Below are 21,772 nucleotides of genomic sequence, written 5' to 3' on the forward strand. Positions count from 1 at the left end.
CTTATTTATATTACTGAATCTTAAAATTTCTATAATCTCTTTCTTGCAGAACTTGTGGCCATAAACTGACCATAAAACCAAGTGGAGAAAGATTTAATCCTTCTTCAGTAATTCAGAAACCCTCAGAAGCTTCTATCAACAGTTACCATATAGTACTATGAAAAAAGAAATTTCATTCTCTCTGGTTATTTTAATGCCCTCATTTTAAAATTTATCGTTTCTTTTACAAATGTAGAAATGCACTCAAACACACACACACACGCACTCAAACACACACACACACACACACACACACACACACACACCCCTTTTCAAAAGGCTTACTCAACCAAAATGTATATCAGAAAAAAACCTGAAGGATGTTCCATCTTTTATTCTTTTCAATTGGCTAAGAACTAACTTTTCAGAATTTATGACCACTCACTGAAAATACAATGTATTCTATTGTGAAAGTAAGGTTGCCTTGAGCAGAGTTGCAGGAAATCTGATTTGAAAATCCAACTTAATAATCTCCACAATTTTAATAGTGTTGTAAATGCAATATAAGTTAATAGGTACAATATAAGTTAATCGGTACAAAAAATAACCTCTGTGGATTCCAATTAGAGTAGCACATCAAGGAGGAGAGTTGGGGGTTAAAGCTATAGATTGGTATGAGTGGTAGTTATGGCTCATGTTATGAATAAGAAACAAAATTAAAAGCTGAATAAGTGCACATTTTGTCTTTAACACTTACCCCTTATCTGATTAGAAAAACACACACACAATGGCCTAAGACAATAACGATAAATCTATGTTAAAAGACACAATATATAATCTGTGTGGCAATATCATACAAAAAGAAGGGGGGAGAATATGGTACTATATAGAAGCAATGTTAATGCTAAGTATTAAAATTGAGTTGGTGGTATTCTGAACTAGAGTTTTATAAATTCAGATGTTAATTATAACCCCTATGGAAACCACTAAGCAAATAACTCAAGCATATAGTAAAATAAATGACAAGAAAATTGAAGCAGTGCATTAGAGAACATATATTTAAATCCAAACAAAAAATAATTAATGAATTAGAGGGACAACGGAGATCATTAGACATATCAAAAACAAACTGAAATGGTAGATGAAAATCCTAACTTATAAGTAATTGGCATAAACACTCCAATTAAAAGGCTGAGATTGGCAAAATAGATGTAAAATAAGCTGATTGTATGCTTTCTACAAGAAGCACATTCAAAGATACAAAATGTTTTTAAAAATGAAAAAAGATAAGCCACTCAGTCAGTGAAACAAAGCCAGAGTGGCTATACTAATATCAAACAAAATAGACTTGAAGACAAAAATTGTTACTAAAAACAAAGAAGGATGTTTCATAATGATAAAAATGGCCAATCCATTTGTGACATATGACCATTAACAAACATATATACACCATACAACAGACCCCCAAACACATGAAGCAAAATCTGACACAAGTGATTAAAGTAATAGACAAATCAACAGGAATAGCTGAAAACTCCATTACCTAGCTTTCAATAATGGATATAACAATTAGAAGATCAGTAAAGAAATATAATATTTGGATGACACTATGAACAAACTGGGCCTAACAGATACCAATAGAACATTCCACCCATAGTAGCTGAGTACATATTAATTTCAAGTGCACATGAAGCATTTTCCAGGATGAACCATTTATGGGGCCATAAAACAAGTCTTAATTTAAAATGATTAAATTATACAAAGTATGTTCTCCATCAAAATTGGAAGAAATAAATAAATGATTGAAGGAAATTTGTGAAACTGACAAATATGTAGAAATTAAAACACAATCTTAAATAAACAATAGAAGAAGAAAAAAACCACAAGAGGAATTAGAAAATACCTTGAGATGAATAAAAACAAAATTACAACATATTAAAGCTTATGTGATGGAGTGAAAGGAGTGCTTAGAAGAGATTTATAATTGCAAACACAAACATATATATATATTTACTGAGGTAAAGTCAGTTTAAAATGTTGTGTCAATTTCTAGTGTATGTCACAATTCTTCAGTCATACATGAATATAAATATATTCATTTTCTTATTCTTTTCCACCATGAACTACAACAAGGTATTGAATATATTTCCCTGTACTATACAGTATAAATTTTTTATGTATTTTAATCATACCAGTAAGTATCTGCAAATCTCGAACTTCCAGTTTATCTCTTCCCACACACTGCCCCCTGGCAACCATAAGTCTGCATTCTCTGTTTGTGAGTTAGTTTCTGTTTTATATATAAGTTTATTTGTCTTTTTCTTTTTAGATTCCACATATGAGTGATGTCATATGGTATTTTTCATTCTCTTTCTGGCTTACTTCACTTAGAATGACATTTTCCAGGGCCATCCATGTTGCTGCAAGTGGAATTATTTTATCATTTCTTTAAGTTGAGTAGTATTTCATTATATAAATATATCATACATTATTTTTTAATCAACTTTTTATTGAGGTATGATCAGTTTACAATGTTGTGTCAATTTCTGCTGTATAGCACAATTCTTCAGTCATACATGAATATATATGTATATATATTCAATTTCTTATTTTTAACCATGAGCTACTACAAAAAATTGAATATATTTCTCTGTGCTATCCAGTATAAACTTGTTTATCTACTTTATGCATACAACTCAGTATCTGCAAATCTCAAGCTCCCAGTTTATCCCTTCTCTTCCCCCTTCCCCTGGCAACAAAAAGTCTGAATTCTATTAATATGAGTTAGTTTATGCTTTATATATAAGTTCATTGGTCTTTGTTTTTAAGATTCCACATATGAATGATGTCATATGCTAATTTTCTTTCTCTTTCTGGCTTACTTCACTTAGAATGACATTCTTGCTGTAAGTGGCATTATTTTAGCATTTTTATGACTGAGTAGTATTTCATTGTATGAATATACCAGTACTTCTTTATCCAGTCATATGTCAATGGACATTTAGGTGGTTTCCATATCCTGGTTACTGTAAATAGTGCTGCTATGAACACTGGAGTGCAGGTGTATTTTTGAATTAAAGTTCCCTCTGAATATATGCCCGGGAGTGGGATTACTGGGTCATATGGTAAGTCTATTTTTAGTTTTTTGATGAATCTCCATACTGTTTTCCACAATGACTACACCAAACTACATTCCTACCAACAGTGTAGGAGGGTTCCCTTTTCTCCACATCCTCTTCTTTGTGGACTTTTGAATGATGGCCATTCTGACTGGTGTGAGGTGATAACACTTCATTGTAGTTTTGATTTATATTTCTCTGACAATTACTGATACTGAGAATTTTTTTCATGTGCCTATTGGTCATTCATATGTCTTCATTGGAGAATTGCTTGTTTAGGTCTTTTGCCCATTTTTGGATTTTTTTTTCTTATTAAGTCATATGAGCTGTTTATATTTTCTGGATATCAAGCCCTTGTCAGTCTCATCTTTTGCAAATATTTTCTCCCATTCTGTAGGTTGTCATTTTATTTTGCTTATAGTTTCCTTTTCTTTGCCAAAGCACGTAAGTTTAATTAGGTCCCATTTGTTTAATTTGCTTTAATTTCTATTTTTATTTTTATTTGTTTGGGTAGATTGCCTCAGGAGAAAAGTGCTGAGATGTTTGTGAGATAATGTTTTGCTATGTTTTCTTCTGGAAGATTTATAGTGTCTTGTCTTATATTTAGGCCTTTAATCCATTTTGAGTTTATTTTTGTGTATGGTATGAGGCAGTATTCTAACTTCATTGATCTGCATGCTACTGTCCAGTTTTTCCCAACACCATTTGCTGAAGAGACTGTCTTTATTCCATTGTATGTTCTTCCCTACTTTATCAAAGCTTAATTGACCAAAAGTTTGTGGGTACGTTTCTGGGCTCTCTATTCTGTTCCATTGAACCATACGTCTGTTTTTGTACCAATACTATGCTGTTTTGATGACTGTAGCTCTGTAGTATTGTCTGAAGTCTGGGAGCGTTATTCCTCCAGCCTTTCTTTTTCTTCAGTAATGCTTTGGCAATTCTAGGTCTTTTGTGATTCCATATAAGTTTTAATATGGTTTGTTCTAGTTTTGTGAAATATGTCTTGGGTAATTTCATAGGGATTGCAATAAATCTTTAGATGTGCCTAGGACAGTATGACCATTATAACAATATTGAATCTTCCAATCCAGGAGCATGGGATATCTTTCCATTTTTTAAAGTCTTCTTTACTTTCCTTAATCAATGTTTTGTAGTTACCCATGTAAAAGTCTTTCACTTCCTGGGTTAGATTGAATGCTAGGAATTTTATTATTTTGAGTGGTATTTTAAAAGGGACTGCTTCTTTACTTTCTTCTCCTGTTGATTCATGGTTAGTGTAAAGAACTGCAACTGATTTTTGTACATTAATCTTGTATCCTGATACCTTGCTGAATTCTTTTATTAGTTCTAGTAGTTTTTGTGTTTAGCTTTTAGGGTTTTCTATATGTAGTATCATGTCATCTGCATATAGAGACAATTTTACCTTTTCTTTTCCAATTTGGATCCTTTTATTTCTTTTCCTTACCTGTTTGCTGTGGTTAGGACTTGCAAGGCTATGTTGAATAGAATTGGTGAGAGTGGACAACCTTGTCTTGTCCTAGATTTTACTGGGAATGTTTTCAGTTTTTCACCATTAAGTACTATGCTGGCTGTAGGTTTGTCATAAATACCTTTTGTTATGTTGAGATATGCTATCTATTCCAACTACGGTAAGCATGTTTTTTTTAATCATTTTTGAGTGTTTAATTTTATCATACACCTATTCTACATCTATTGAGATGATCATGTGACTTTTGTCCTTTCTCATTTTGATGTGGTGTATCACATTGATTGATTTGTGTAGGTTGAACCATCCCTATGTTCCTGGGATGAACCCCACTTGATCATGGTGTATGACCTTTTTCATATGCTGTTGGATTCTGTTTGCAAATATTTTGTTGAGGATTTTTACATCCATGTTCATCAGTGATATTGTCCTGTAATTTTCTTTTTTGGTAGTGTCTTTGTCTGGTTTTGCTATCAGGGTGATGGTGGATTCATAGGATGAGTTTAAGAGTACTCTCTCCTTCTCAATCTTCTTGAAGAATTTGAGAAGGAATGGCATGAGTTCTTCTTTGTATGTTTGGTAGAATTCCCCAGTGAAGCCATCCAGTCCTGGATTTTGTTTGTAGGGAGGTTTTTTATTCCTAATTCTATTTCATTTTTTGTGATCAGTTTGTTCAAGTGGTCAATTTCTTCTTGATTCAGTCTTTGTGGACTGTTTCCAGAAATTTGTCCATTTCTTCTAGGTTATCCATTTTGTTTCCATATAGTTCTTCATAGTACTCTTGTATGATATCAGTATTTCTCTGGTATTTGTTGTAATTTGTCCATTTTCATTTCTCATTTTATTTGTGCTCTCTCTTTTCTTGGTGAGCCTGGCCAGAGGGTTGCCAATTTTGTTTACTCTTTCAAAAAAATCAACTCTTGTTTTGATTGATTTTTCTATTTTTTTTAAATTTCTATTTTATTTATTTCCTCCCTGATCCTAATTTCCTCCTTTCTGCTGACTTTTGGTTTTATTTGCTCTTCTTTTTCTAATTCTTTTAGCTGATATGTTAGATTGTTTATTTCAGGTTGTTCTTCTTTTTTGAGGAAGGCATGTATTGCTATAAATTTCCGTCTTAGGACTTCCTTTGCTGCATCCCATAGATTCTTTGTGGTTGTGTATTCATTGTCATTTGCCTCAAAGTGTTTTTAATTTCTTATTTTATTTCATAATTGACCCATTGTTTTTTTTAGTAACATGTTGTTTAATCTCCATGCTGTCATTTTTTTCTCCTTTGTTTTTCTGTAGTTGATTTCTAGTTTCATGGCATTGTGTTCAGAAGATATGCTTGAAATAATTTCTATCTTCTTAAATTTCTTGAGGCCTCTTGTGCCCAAGTACATGATATATTCTTGATAATATTTCATTTACATTTGAAAAGAAATTATATTCTATTTTGGGGGCTGTAATGGTCTGAAAATTTCAACCAAGTCTAATTGTTCTTTTGTATCATTTAATTTCTCTGTTGCCTTATTACTTTTCTGTCTAGAAGATATGTATAGTGATGTTAATGGGGTGTTACATTCTCCTACTGTGATTGTATTCCCATTAATTTCTCCCTTTATATCTGTTAGTATTTGCTTTCTGTATTTAGGCATGCTTATATTGGGTTCATATATTTTAATGAGTGTAATATCCTCTTCTTGTATTGCTTCTTTAATCAGTATATAATGTCCTTATTTTTCTTTATAGCCTTTGTTTTGAAGTCTATTATTTCTGAAATCAGTGTTGCTACTCCTTATTTCTTGTCATTTCCATTTGTGTAGAATATCTTTTTCCATCCTCTCATGCTCAATCTATGCATGTCCTTCTCGCTAAAGTGGATCTCTTGTATGCAGCATATTGAAGGTTCTTGTTTTATTATCAAATGCCACATTATGTCTTTTGATTAGAGTATTTAGTCCATTCACATTACAGTAATTTTTGGTAGATGTGTGTTTATTGCCATTTTGAACTTAGTTTTGCAGCTAATTTGGTATTTCCTCTTTGTTTCTTTATTTTTCTTTTTGTGGTATGATAATTTTCCTTTGTCATGTCTTGGTTTCTTTTTAGTTTTTGTGACTCTATTGTAAGCTTTTGGCTTGTGGTTACCATGTTTTGTACATATATTAACCCTTTAGTATAACTGTTTGTTTTAAACTGATAGTGATATAAGCACAAACCAATCCTACAGAGGAGAAAAAAAAAAGAAAGATAAAAGAAAAATAATCTATATTTTCTTGCTCCCCTCTCCCACCCTTAATGATTTTGATATCCTCTTTTACAAATTCATATTTATTTTGTTATAAATCATTGTAGCTATTGCCTTTACTATTATGATTTTTTCCTTTCTGTAGTATCTTGCTTCTTTTCTATTTAAAGTAGACCTTTCAATATTGCCTTTTGTATAGTTTTAGTGTTCCTAAATTCTTGTACTTTTTGCTTGTCTTTGAAGTTCTTTAGCTCTCTTTCTTTTCTAAAGGATAGCCTTACTGGATAAAGTATCCTAGGTTTCATCTTTTTCTCATTCAGGACTTTGTATATATCTTGCCACTCCCTTCTGGCCTGCAGTGTTTGGGTAGAGAAAACAGCTGAAAAACTTATGGGGGTTCCCTTATAACTAGCTCTTTGTTTTTCTCTTGCTGTCTTTAGAAATATTTCTTTATCTTAACCTTGGCCATCTTGATTATAATATGTGTTGGTGTGTGTCTGTTTGGTTTCTTCTTTCCTGGGTCCCTCTGAGCTTCCTGTACTTGGATATCTGATTCCTTCTTTAGGTTTGGGAAGTTTTCAGTCATGATTTCTTCAAATACCTTTTCAATCCCCTTTGCCCTTTCTTCTCCTCTGGCACCCCTATTATGCATAGATTGGCACACTATATATTATCCGATAAGTCTGCTATATTGTTTTCATTTGTTTTTATCTCTGCTGTTCTGATTGTGTGACTTCTGCTGTCCTGTCTTCTAAGTCACTTATTTGTTCCTCTGCATTATCTAGCCTACTCTTTACATCCTTTGGCTCCCGTCTTATCTCAGCCAATGAATGTTCCATTTTTGTTTGGCTCCTCTTTATAGTTCCAATTTCCTTTTTGATGTATTCTCTGTCTCTATTCAGAATCTCTTTTAGTTCCTTCAGTACTTTGATTACTCCTTTTTTGAAATCATGATCTAGTAGACTATCAAGGTCTATTTTATTGATCCTTCTTTCAGGGGATTTCTCTTGTTCTTTTAATTGGTAGTGGTCCCTGTGCTTCTTCATTTTACTTATATCTCTCTGGCACTATGTGTATGTATATGGAATATAAGTTATCTACTGTCATCCTGAAGTCATTTATTTATTTTTTATTTAAAGTGGATGCAGAAATAAAACTAAAGGAAAAAAGAAAAAAAGTTTGAAGAAAAAAATGAAAATGTAATATAATCAATAACAGAAAAACAAAACAGAGTGATAAAAATTAAATTGAGAAAAATTTTTAAAAATTTAAAAGAAAATAAAATTATAAAAGGAATTTAAAAAGAAAAAGAATAAAAACTTTAAAATTAAAAATTAAAAAGGAAAATAAAAGGAAGATATATTCCTGTATATACTGTGCACTCTTAAAAATTTTGTCTTGAGTTCCTTTTTAAGTATAGGTGGTTGCCAAGTCTTCCTTCCATGCCTTTTGGCTGTTATCCTTTTGCTTGGCAGTTTGGCCAGTGTTGTGGTGGCCAGAGCCTGCTTTGGCTATTGAGAACTGCCTTCTTTTTGTTCTGTGGTTTTCAGTGCTCCTGCCCTCACCCTGCTCCATGAACCCCAGTTGCTTTTTCCAGTGGCCCTTAGGTCATGCCCCCTTGCTATGCCACCTCCCAGGACAGTGCTCATGCATAGTAGGTGGGTGGGTTGCTCCCCTGTTCATTGCCACTCCCTGTGCAGCATCAGGTTTGTGTTCATTAGGGCCACTTGCAGAAATTGCCTGCACCAGCCCTCACTCCTGCTGTGTAACATAAGTCACTCCTTGTTCATTTGTCATAGAAGCAGGAGTTCACAGTGGCACCCAGGCAGAATGGTCCCCTCTGCCTGGGGCTGCAAATAAATCTCAGTCCCACCTATGAGGTTGTGGTTCTCCTAAGTATGGATTCAGGTTTCTACCCCACCTCCACCTGGGAGCCTTGCAGCACAACAAATAATATTTTGCCTGTGGCTTAGCCCATCTCTCTTCTCCTGAGAACACATCAGTAATGGTGCTGTGGGTCTTTGGAGACAAAGGTTACAATGCCTCTCCCCCCAGGGCACACCAGCAGTGTAGGTTTGCTTTTATTTTTTTATTTTTTGTATTTTTATGGTAGATCCAGACTGTTCTGTTCTGTATACCATCCAAGCCACAGCACACAGCACACTGCAGTTCCCTGAGGTTACCTCTGTACAGTCAGCCCAAGTCTTCTGCCTGGCTCAGACAGCTTATCTTGTCCCACCCCTGATGGTTTGTGTCTAGGGCTGGGGGTCACAGGGAACCTTGTGCCCATTTAACTGAGTTCTGTTGGTCAAAGTCTATTTTGTATAGATCCAAGCCTCAGAGGTTCCCCCTCTGTCCCACTGACCTCTGCATTGGAGAGGGAGGGACCCAGTGTATGAGCACTATTCCTCCTTTGCCACTCACTCTCTGCATGACTGGCCCTGCACTAATTTCCTTTTTCTTCTTTCTTATTACCTTTTCTCCTACCAGATTTGTGGTGAATTTTGTCTTTTGAAGAAGGTGATGCTCTTTCAAAGTCCAGCAAGTGTTCTGAGTGAATGGGCGGGTCCATGGATCCATGGATGTCACTCTTGTTGTATTTGTGGGAGAGGGTGAGCTACGAGCATCCTTCTACTCTGCCATCTTGGCCACCTCCCAATATGACCTGATTTTAAACTAATTAATTACACCTGCAAAGATCTTATTTCCAAATAAGTTCACATTCTGATGTACCATGTGGACATGTATTTCTGGAAGACACCATTCAATCCACTACAAGTGGTGAGCAAAAATGGAGACAGTGAGGCTATCTCAATTCACTTATAGACCAGGGTTATTGGTGTCATAATTAAACAAGATTCTAGAATAAAATAGAAGAATGGTTTGTGAACACTCAGGAAAAGATAATGGTGATCACCAAGACTCAGCAAGAACCAGCCATAAGATCCTGCCCCATTTCCTTTATTGAGGAGGCATTAGCATTATGTGAGAGAAGGCCATAGGGCCTTCATCTGACAGGAAGCACAGTAGGAAACATCAGAGGAATGTGGCAGCCCTCAGAGATAATAGTGGCTGAGCCTACTTCAAGAGAAAATTGCATCCCAAACAGAAGAGTCATCACTCTTTTTCTGAGAAGTGATGACTCTTCTTCTATTCTTCACTTAGCAGACCACACTCAGAGCACTATATTGGCTCTGGTGAGTAGGGCACTTAATAGGAACCAAGACAGCTTATGATTTGCTTAGGAAGGAGAAGACTCTGAATAAGGACTGCTAAATTTACATCCCCATAGACTTCCAAAAATTAAGGTGTAAAAGTTCAGCTCTATCCTTGAGTGTCACACAGTGAATTTACTGGTGACCCAACCCAGTGATAAAAAATAAATGAACAATTTATAACTCTGAACAAATATATATGTATGTGTGTGTCTACATACATATATAGACACACACACACACACTTGTTTATAGAGTTCACAGTCCCTCATATCTCATGATGCCTCCGTTCTCAACCTAATATTGTATGATCAGCAAAGTCTCCATCACACAAAGTTGTCCACCCATTTTTGCACTAGCAGGAATTGTAAAGGGTCTGCAATTTTATTCTACTTACAAACTAATAAACTGCCTTGTTTGATGCCAGAGAAGACTTGAAACTCCTGGGTCAGAGACATAGGGCTTCATTACTCCTGTATGGAATAAAGCAGTAGTCAGAGTTCATATTCCTCTATGTTGACTCTCCATGTCCACCAAGTCCCATAAGTGGTGGGGAAGAAGACAAAGATCCCATGATGGATACCTGCATATGCAGTGGACTGTGAAGAAAAAGGACACTAAACTTAGAGAGTTCAGCAGTTTTATAGCAAGCAGAGCATGCCTGCTTTTTGTCTGGAGGGTGAGATGTTACCTCATCACTCAGGTTGTTTGTTGAAATCATATCCCTGAGAAGTTGCTTGGGTGAAAAGCAGTCAGGGTTTTTTATTCTTGGCATTCCTAACAAGAATGTGCAAGGACACTCAGGCCTTATGATGGATTGACTCTCCCAAAATATAGTTAGACTCTCTAGATAAAAATATATTATAGTTATTTCTCTTAAAGAAAACTTAAGTTGGAGATATGGCAAGAAGATCTGCCAATAAGAATTACAAGAATATTTTGAGGCAGGTAGAAAACCATCCAACACCTGGGCACATCAAACAAAAGAACCAAGAACCTGAAGAAGGTGACAAATAACTTACAAAATCAGCAGGAAAAATGGGTGCAATGAGCTATCTGCCCTAGAGGGAGAAAAATTCAGCAGTGTCTGTGAGGTAGTTGAGTTCCTTCCTCCACCTAGGCTGATGATCAAAAAGGGGCTATTTTAGGTAATGAGTCTCTTCAGCCTATTGCTGAACAGTTGAATCTAGGAAAACTGTTGTCACAATTACTAGTCAATGCCAACAAATTCAGAATGAATGTCAATAGTTAGGCATGTGCTATACATTTTCCTAAGTAAAATTAAGCACAGTTTATAAATTATCTCAAGGTTTCTTTTAGCTTATTTAATGTGGGAATCCCTCTCTTGTCTTCCTATGCATTGACATGATGACAAAGACAGCACAACATTCACGATAGGAGGTTTTAGATAGCACTATTTATGTGTTTAATCTTTGGATTTCTCTCTTTAGGAAAAGTATGATCTCTTGGAGACACTTGGATTATGCCATCCTCTAAATAGCCCCAGGATTTGAAAATCCAATTATTCTAGTGAGAACTGATTTAAAAGAGGAATTTTGCTTTAGAAGTGAATAGGGGTTGGAAAAGTGGGTTTTGGAAGTGTGGAATAGGTTTATTGATAAAATGTGTTTACAAATCCTCAACAATTAATTCTACTTTGAATCCAGTGATATCATCAGACCCCAGCAAAGATAATTTTCCACGTGCTATCATTGACTTCAGTAAATTTTAAACCAAGATTTCAAACCAAGAATCTTTGAATTTTGAGAATTAATGGTAGATTTTGAATTAAGACAGTAAATCTGCTTTTATTTTTCCAGGATAGATGGCCAAAGAAGATATCTTCCAGCCTTACAATTCCAACACTTTAAGTGACTTTTCTTGAGAACTCGAATAGAAACTCCAATTTCCAAACCTTGTTCTATATTATTGTGAACCTATTCTATAATGGAATGGGTTCACTTAAAGAGTATATATGAGTACTTAATTTCCATTTACTTTCCAACACTGCTCTGAATCTTTTTAAGCAGAAAAATACCAACTTTTTGAAATTTGATGTCAAGAGACAAGTTTAATGGACACTTATACAGTCTAGATAGTTTTATGTTAGCTTGGGCTCAGTGAGGAAGTCAGGGCTACCTGTCTTAAAGACCTTACTCCTCATCCTCCTTTCACTTATGCACAAGTTTGATATTTCATCAACTTTGATACCACGGACTTCAGTGCATATTTGAATTTGTCATATATAACTCCGGAGAATTAACAACTTAAAATAATTTTTTTCATATGAAAAACATTTTTGGAAGTCCAATGCTCATATCTTTTCTTAATTTCAGGTGTATGCTCACTTCTCTTTTATTAATTATTTTTTTCAGTGATCCTCAGTACTTGGAGATCAGCTAGAAGGTTTTCACCACCATGCTCTTGTCCTTGTGCCTCAGCCTAGTGAAAGTTTCTGTGGTATTCTCTTGTGGTCAGGACAGGACAATAGCTTCAGAGACACTAGTATGTCTGTTTATCACAGACCCTCATATACCTGTTTTCTTATCACAGATTTTGGAAATTCTGCTTTTAACTTTCTAAGGGTCTTGATGTAATTCTTAATAATCTGTTGCCACATAAACCCCCGAAACTGCAAATGCTTCTAATTGTGTTACCTAATTTAATGTCATCAAACCTAAACATCCCATCCAAAGCACTTTTCCCCTCCTGTCATAAATCCATGCTTCTCTTGCTTACATTTTAGCTCTAAACACAAAAGGTTACTTCATTAAAATACTTTGCTACTAGAGCATCCAAAGACCTCCTCAATTTTATCAGATATCTCAACTGAGTACTTTCTTAAAAATGCCAGCTGAATACATTTTGCGAGTCTTCATCTATATGAATCTTATAACCAATTAAATATGGCCAGGAATTTAGCCATAAAATTTTATGTGAAATATTATCTATCTCATGGTGTTGTTAAATGTACACCTATGTGACAACTAGCATTCATCCATTCATTTGTTTATTTATTGAAAAATACTTATTGGGGACTCCATAAGTTATAGGAACAGTGCTATGGAAATACACAGGTAAATAAAATTGATGCAGACCCTGATGTCATGGAACATAAAGTGTGGTTGAGGTGATAAGCTATAACTGGATTGTCATAGAAAGAATCCTATAATTACAGATTATAATACTCACTCTTAAATTAATAATTCAGGTTGGTACAAGTATGTACAAAAGGAGAACATAAACATGCCATGGGGAGAATTGAGGGAAAGACAGTTGGCAAAAGCTACTGATGTAATGACATTTGAGTGGGTATCTGAAAGATTTTGGTCTTTGTTCAAACACAGTGTTTCCAGATATGTTTGGAGGCAGGTGCAACTACTGAAATTCTGATGGAAGCTATGGCCCTCTTCCCAGAAAATGTATGCAGACACAAACACAGGAAACACACATAAAGTTTTGAGAAGTTCGTGGACCCTCTGAAGCCCTTCCTTGAACCTTATGTCCAAAGCAATTCCAGTACTGATAGTAAAAGGAAGTCCCTGAAAATTTTTGAAAAAAGACACTACATATTTATTTGTATAAAAAATCCCACCAAATGTAAGACTATGAGTTATGAGTCTGGATACTTGGGTAAGATTGTCACTAGTGGAGATCAAGAGAAGGGGTTGGATTTCAGACAATCTGGTAGTTAGAATGGATAAGAATTGGACAATTAGTTATGGCAAATGAGAAAGAAAAGAATAAGCATTAATGATGGCTCCCTAGGTTTCTGGTCTGGGTAACAGGTGAACAGGGATGTCATCCACTCAAATAGACATCACTTATGTTTTGAAAGTTTAGCTGTTCTAATGTATGTGTAGCTTTATATCATTTTATTTTCATTTCCATTCCCCTAATGATAAATGACGTTGATCATCTTTTCATATGTATGTTTACCATCTCTGTATCTTCTTTGTTGAAGTGCTTACTCAGATCTTTTCCTATTTTTCTTTAAAAAAAATTTTTAATGGAGGTACTGGGGATTGAATCCAGGACATCATGCATGCTAAGCATGTGCTCTACCATTGAGCTATTCCTCATTCCCCCATTTTTAAATCAGAATATTTGTTGTTTTACTGTTGAGTTTTAATAGTTTTGCATATTGTTGATTTATGTTGTCTTTTATCAGATGTATTCAAATTTTTTCTCTCAGTACTTTGTCTTTTCATTCATTAAACAATATTTTTCATTAAGTACAAAGGGTTTCTTTTTTAATTTGATTTAATTTGTGTGTGTAAGAAAAACGTTAATTGCTGTTGCACAAAAAATCTGTATGAAGTACAAATTGGTTCCAATAACATTAATAGAGAACATATTCTAGAAAGTGGAGGTAGAAGAATGCAAAATTCTGGCAGCAATTTAATAGAACAGTCCCAGATGTTTAGACTGAGTCCAACACCTAATGAGGACAAAAGCCCTGTCTGTGGTGAATTGTGAATAATACCTGGAGAAATATTACACTGTACATAAACCAAATGGAAATGTTTTCACACGTGCTGTTATGTTTCATATAGTAAAAGGGTTTTTCTACCATGGGCATTGATTTCACAGCAAGTATGGCATAGAAAACCTAAACACAGATGAGAAATCTAATGTAAGATATCTAGTTTCTTGATACAAAAATGCATATAATTCAACATGATTACACTATATCTAGGGCTTTTTTCAACTGCAAGGTGGTAGTTATTGAAATCATTGCTTCTATTATCAATATCTATAAAGCAGCCCACCTTTCATGTGTGTTTTTCTTTCCTGTTTATTTCTTCATTTTTCTTAATCCAGTCTGCTGTTGTTGCTGCTGCTTACCAAATTGCTGAAAACAAAGTAGCAATCATTGAGCATAGCACTCTGGCAACCAAGAAGTTTAAAACCTTCAGTATTCTGGGGTGAAGGAAACATTGTGTGACATTTGGAACTCTGATTTACAAACAGAGTGGTCATAAATTCTTTGATTTGAAGACCCCCACAATTTTCCTAATCAGAAGTTCCTGATAAGAGTTCTGACTGCATTTTGTTTCAAAGTTACCATAAGAAAATTCTTGTTTTGAACTGATGTGAATATTCCAGTAACTTCCCTCTGATTTTATTCCGTTCACTGAATACCAGAAAATATCATTCAGTGTGATGGTAATGACAGAACTTGGTATCAGATAATGAATTACATTCTTACTAGTAACATTCTTTGTAGTAACATCATCTTTCATTTACAACTGGTTTGTAACTATTGGGTCAAGCTCACTCATTAGAATTTCTAGGGTTTGATCTTATTGTATCAACAGTCAAAATTCATACATCCCACACAATATGTTGCTCCATTGGGGAAAATTGCATTTAAGAAACATTATTTTTTCCTGGAAATTCTAGTGTGGGTACCCTTTGTAAATCTTCATTAAATTCTTACAAAAATAAAAGAAGCTTTGAATTGAGTCAAACCCACTGTAATCCCTAGAAAGCTTCAATAGGGGAACCAGTGCTTTCAAGCCATGGGTGGTGCCATATGTCATCAAAATGGAACACCTCTTAAAGACAAACTCGCTACTCTCACTAAGTGTATAAGCTTCCTATTTGTCATTTTTTTGTCACATTTATGATTCAGTAGTGCACACCCTTTGAAAAATATGTCTCACTCAGACCTTGGGATGGTGTGAAGACCCCCAGATACTTGGTTTGCACTGGGATGCTATCTGAAGAATCAGCCCTCTAGTGGCTTACTCCATTCCTTTGAAAAAAATGGCCAGGCAGTTTTCATCATCATTAGACTAATGAACAATTAACAGCTACAGAAAATCAACTAAATGAAATCTCTTCTCCCGATGCTATCACAGCTACTATGTTACTAAATATCAGGTTCTTCTCTTTTTTTTTGCTAAAATGTTATATAAAAATTTAAAAGAGTACTTTACATTTTCCAGGTCTTTTTGTCTAATTTTCACGAGGGGAGAGCAAAAGTTGAACCTGAGTCTGCTGGAAATAGAAGCAGATGCAGTTAGTCTCTTGTAGTCTGCTGTTTCTCCATTAAAGAAAGTTAAGCTAATGCTACCTACTTTTGCTAGCCATAGAATGTAAGCCTAAGAGTTTAAATAAAGACTAAATTATCTGGCTTTGTCTGTTTGTTTTTACATATCATGCTTTAGGTGTTGCATCAAAAATTCATCTCTATGATCATGGTCATATAGATATCTTCCTATTCTTCTAGAACTTTTTTTGATTATTGGTTTTGTGTTTTGATTTTGCATTTTGCATTTAGGTTTATAATTTTGAGTTATTTTGGGGGTAAGTTGTAAAGTATATGTCTAAGTGATTCTTTCTCTTTCATTCCTTCTTTCTTTTTGTTTTTTGTTTGTTTGTTTGCTTGTGGATGCCCATTTTTTCCAACACCATATGTTGAAAAGTTGATATTTTCTCCATTTAAATACCATTGTGTCTTTGTCAAACATCAGTTGACTGTATTTGTTTGGGTTTACTTCTGGAATCTCGATTCTGTTCCATTAATTTATCTCAATCTTTACACAAGTACCACACAGTCTCCATTGCTATAGTTTTATAGCAAACCTTGAAATTGGGTAGTGTGAGTCCTACAAATTTGCTCTTCAGCCTTATGTTGGCTTTCCTAGATCTTTGGTTTTTCCTGATGAATTTTAGGACTTATTTGCCAATATCAATAAAATAACTTGCTGGGAATTTCATTGGGATTTTGTTAATGTTTACAAATCAAGTTGGAAAACTAATATATTAACCATTTTTTCCTTCAAAACCATGAATACAGTATCTCTCTCAATTTATTTAGATTAAAAAAATTTCTCTTATCAGAGTTTTGTAGTATTCCTCCTATAGATTCTGTACATATATCTTCAAATTTTAATGTGTTAAGGCCATGTGACATGAATCTTAAAATATTTTTTTAAATATCACTAAATTTTTAAGTGCAAAATACAATATTGCTATCTATAGGCAGAGTGTTGTATAGCAGATCTCTAGAACTTATTTATCTTGCATAATTGAAAATTTTATACCTGTTGTTTAGCAACTCCCAATTTCTCCCTCCACTTAGCTCCTGGTAACTGCAATTCTGTTCTTTACTTCTATGAGTTTGACTATTTTATATATCTTACATAAAATCATGAGTATTTGTCATTCTGTGAATGGCTTATTTCACTTAGTATAATGTTCTTCAGTTTCAGCCATGGTGTTGCATATTGCAGAGTTTCCTTCTTTTTAAGGCTGAATAATATTCCATTTATGTATATTCCACATTTACTCCCGTTCGTCTCTCCAACGGACATTTAGGTTGTTTCCATATTATGGCTATTGTGAGTAGCACTGCAATAAACATAGGAATGCTAGTATCTCTTCAACATCCCTTTTTCAATTATCTTGGAATAATACTCAGTAGTAAGATTGCTAAATCATATGACAGTTGTATTTTTAATTTCTTTAGGGGCAACCATACTGTTTTCTATAGCTGCTGCACCATTTTTCATGGGCAACATTTATTGTCCTTTTAAAAAAATAATAATCATTTAATTTACATTTCTCTGATGATCAGTGAGTTTTGTAGTTTTCTTCCTATAAATGCTATATATATTTTGTTAATTATACTTATGTATTTTTTGTCAGTCACTATTTTAAATCATATTTTTAAAACTTTAAATTCTAGTTGTTTATTGGTAGTAGATAGGAAGGCAATTAACTCTTTAATATTGACCTTGGATCTTGAAATATTGCTATACTTGCTTATTAGCAACAGAGGAATTGTTATACAATCTTTGTGGTTTTCTACACAGAAAAATATGTCATCTGTGGCTAGAGTTTATTGTATATTTTATAACCTATCTACTTTAAATTTCTTTTTCTTTTCTTATTACAGTAGCTAGGACTCATTGTACAATGTCGAATATGAATAGAAAGAGAGGAAATTTTTGCTTATTTCCAATCTTAGGGAGGAAAATTTCCAGTCTCACAGCATTATGTATTGTCAGTTCTAAGTTTTTAGTAGATGTTCATTATCAAGTTGAGGACTATCCCCTCTGTTCCTAGTTTGCTGAGAGTCATAGATAGTGTTGGATTTTGTCAAATGTGTTATCAGCATCAATTGTTAAGATAATGTGATTTTTTTTCTTTCTTTGACCTGTTTATATAGTAGATTATATTAAATGATTTTCCATTGTCAACCCAGTCCTCCATATCTGAAATAAATATCAATTGATCATGGTGTCTATTTTTATACAATGTTGTATTTAATTTGCATATATTTTGTTGAAAAATTTTACATCTATATTCAAGAAATATACTGGTCTGTATTTTTATTTTCTGGTAATTTTTTATTTAGTTATAATTGATGCATAACACAGTGTAATTTTAAGGTGCACAACATATTGATTAGATACATATATGTACTGCAATATAATTGACATTGTAGCTAACACCTCTATCGTGACATATAATTATCAATTTCCCTAGTTGTGGAAATAATTAAGAACTAGTCTCTCAGCATGATTAATGTTTATAATACAAATTTGTCATCTCTAATCACTGTACTATTTATTATATCTCCAGGAATTATTTATCTACTAGTTGCTGGTATGCACCCTTGAACAACATTTGTCCCATTCCCCTACACACCTCCAGCACCTGGTAACCACTACTTACTTTGCTTTTTTCTTGTTCAGGTTTAGATTCCACATATAAGGGATATAATACAGTATTTTTCTTTCTCTGTCTGACATCTCTCTTATCATAATTTCCTCAAGATCTGTCCACATATAACCATATCTAAGATATAGCCATATTTTTCTTATCCATTCATCCATAGACTCCATAGACAATTTGTTTGCATATTTTTGGCTATTGTGAATAATGCTGCAATGAACACAAGAGTGCATATATCTCTTCCTTAACCTGTTTTCATGTCCTTTGGATATATACCCGGAAGTGGGATTGCTGGATACCATAGGGTAGTTCTGTTTTTAATTTTTTGAGGAAACTTCAGTATGTAAAGCTGAACCAGTTTACAATTCCACCAACAGTGCACAGCGGTTCCCTTTTTACCACATCCTCACCAACACTTGTTATCACTTGTCTTCTTGATGATAGTCATTCTGACAGGTGTGAGGTGATAGTTCATTGTGGTTTTTGATTTGCATTTCCCTGTTGATTAGTGATATTGGGCAAATTTTCATGTAATTGTTTTCAATTTGAATATCTTCCTTGGAAAATTGTCTATTTAGTTCATATGCCCATTTTAAAGTCAGATTACTTGTGTTTTTGTATGTTTGTTGTTGAGTTGTATGAGTTTTTTTTTTTAAATAAATTTTGGTTATTAATCCCTTATCCAATACATGATTTGCAATATTCTCTTCCACTCGATAGATTAATTGTTTCTTTGGCAGTGCAGAAGTCTTCAAGTCTGATGTATTCACACTGGTTGATTTTTCCTTTTGATGTTAATGCACTTGGAGCCATATTAAAAAATCGTTGCCAAGACTAATATTCAGGAGGTTATTCCCTATGTTTTCTTCTAAGAATTTTACAGTATTGGGTCTTATCTTTAAATCTTTGAGCCATTTAAAGTTAATTTTTGTGACTGGTGTAAGACAGGGATCCAATTTCATTATTCTACATTCATTCGGTAATTCAGTTTTCCCAACACCATTTGTTGAAGAGACTACCCTTTCACCATTGGATATTCCTTGCTCCTCTTTCAAATATTAGTTGACTGTATATGTGGGGGTTTAATTATGTTCTCTTTCTTCTATTCCATTTGTCTATATATCTATTTTTATACCAGAATCAAATTGTTTTAATTATTATAGATTTTGTACTATGGCTGGAAATCAGGCAGTGTAATGCCTCCAGTTTTGCTCTTTTTTCTTATGATTAGTTTAGCTATACAGGGATTTTGTGGTTACACACAAATTTTAGAATTATTTTTTCTACTTTCTGTGAAAAAATAACTGGGGTTTTGATAGGATTGTGTTGAATCTATAGATGGTTTGGGGTAGCACTGGCATTATAACAATATTAACTCTGCCAATCCATGAACACACGACAGCTTTCAATTTGTGTTCTGTTTAATTTCTTTTATCAAATGCTTCTAGGTTTCACTGTACAGATTTTTCACTTCCTTGGTTGAATTCATTCCTAGGCTAGATTGTTTTTGATGATATTGTGAATAAGATAGTTGCATTTATTTCTTTTTCAATTGTTTCATTATCACTGTATAGAAAAGCAACTTCTTTCTGTGCATTGATTCTACAGCCTGAAAATTTAGAGACCATTGATTAGATCCACCGGTTTTTCAGTTAAGTCTGAGATTTTCTATATATAAGTTCATATCATATACAAATAAAGACAATTTTACTTTTTCCTGTCTGATTTGGATGAATTTTATTTCTCTGCCATGCCTGATTGCTCTAGCTAGATTCTGCAGTGCTATGTTGACTAAGAGTGGTGAAAGTGAGCACCCTTGTATTGTTCCTGATCTTAGAGGAAACGTTTTCCATTTTTGCCCATTGAGTATAATGTTATTTGTGGGTTTTTCATATGTGATTTTTATTATGTTGAGATATGTTCTATATATACCAAATATATTGAGGGTTTTATCATAAAAGGATGTTGTATTTTGTCAAAAGCTTTTCCTGCATCTATCAAGAAGGTTCTGTGATTTTTATCTTTCATTCTATTAATGTGGTGCATCACATTTATTGATTTCCATAGGTGGAACCAATCTTGCATCCAAGGATAAATCACACTTGGTAATGGTGAATAATATATTTAATAAGTTCTTGAATTTAGTTTGCTAATATTTTGTTGAGAAATTTTACACTTACATTGATCAGGGAAATTGGTCTATAGATTTCTTTTAGTGTCTTTATCTAGATTTGATATCAAGGTAATGTTGGCCTTGTGAATGAGTTTGGAAGTATTTCCTCCTCTTTAATTTTTGGAAGAGTTTGAGAAGGATTAGCATTAATTCTTCTCTAAATGTTTGGTAAAACTTACCAGTCAAACCTTCTGTTTCTGGGGTTTTCTGTGTTGGGAGATTTTTGATTATGGATTTTTATTTCCCTACTCATTACTGGTCTGATTAGGCTTTCTATTTCTTCTTGATTTGGTCTCATTAAGTTTTATGATTCTAGAAACTTATCGATTTATTTCAGACTATCTAATTTGTTGGTGTATATTGTTCAAAGTAGTCCCTGATGATCCCATGTATTTCTAAAGTGTCAGTTATAATTTATCATCTTTCATTTCTGATTTTATTTGAGACTTCCTGTTTTTGTCTTAGTCTCACTAAGCTTTGTCAATTTTATCTTTTTTACAAAGAAGCTCTTAGTTTCATTGACCTTTTCTATTTTTTATCACTATTTTTAAATTCTTTTTTTCTGTTTTTTGTATATAAACTTTTTTTTTGATTTTTTAACATTTTTATTACTTTATAATCATTTTACAAGGTTGTGTCAAATTCCAGTGTAGAGCACAATTTTTCAGTCATACATGAACATATATATATTCATTGTCACATGTTTTTCTCTGTGAGCTACCATAAGATCTTGTATATATTTCCCTGTGCTATACAGTATAATCTTGTTTATCTTTTCTACAATTTTAAAATCCCAGTCTATCCCTTCCCAACCCCCACCCACTTGGCAATCACAAGTTTGTATTCTATGTCTATGAGTCTATTTCTGTTTTCTAT

The 21,772-nt window shown here is 33.7% G+C and overlaps 1 pseudogene; it reads right to left on the reverse strand.

The window, feature by feature from the left end:
• Window positions 1–14,830: 14,830 nt before the first annotated feature.
• The window catches only part of LOC105061926 (S-adenosylmethionine decarboxylase proenzyme-like), a 31,176-nt pseudogene continuing 24,234 nt past the window's right edge, over window positions 14,831–21,772 (reverse strand).

Source organism: Camelus bactrianus, chromosome X (genome assembly GCF_048773025.1).
Source record: "Camelus bactrianus isolate YW-2024 breed Bactrian camel chromosome X, ASM4877302v1, whole genome shotgun sequence".
Classification (NCBI taxonomy): domain Eukaryota; kingdom Metazoa; phylum Chordata; class Mammalia; order Artiodactyla; family Camelidae; genus Camelus; species Camelus bactrianus.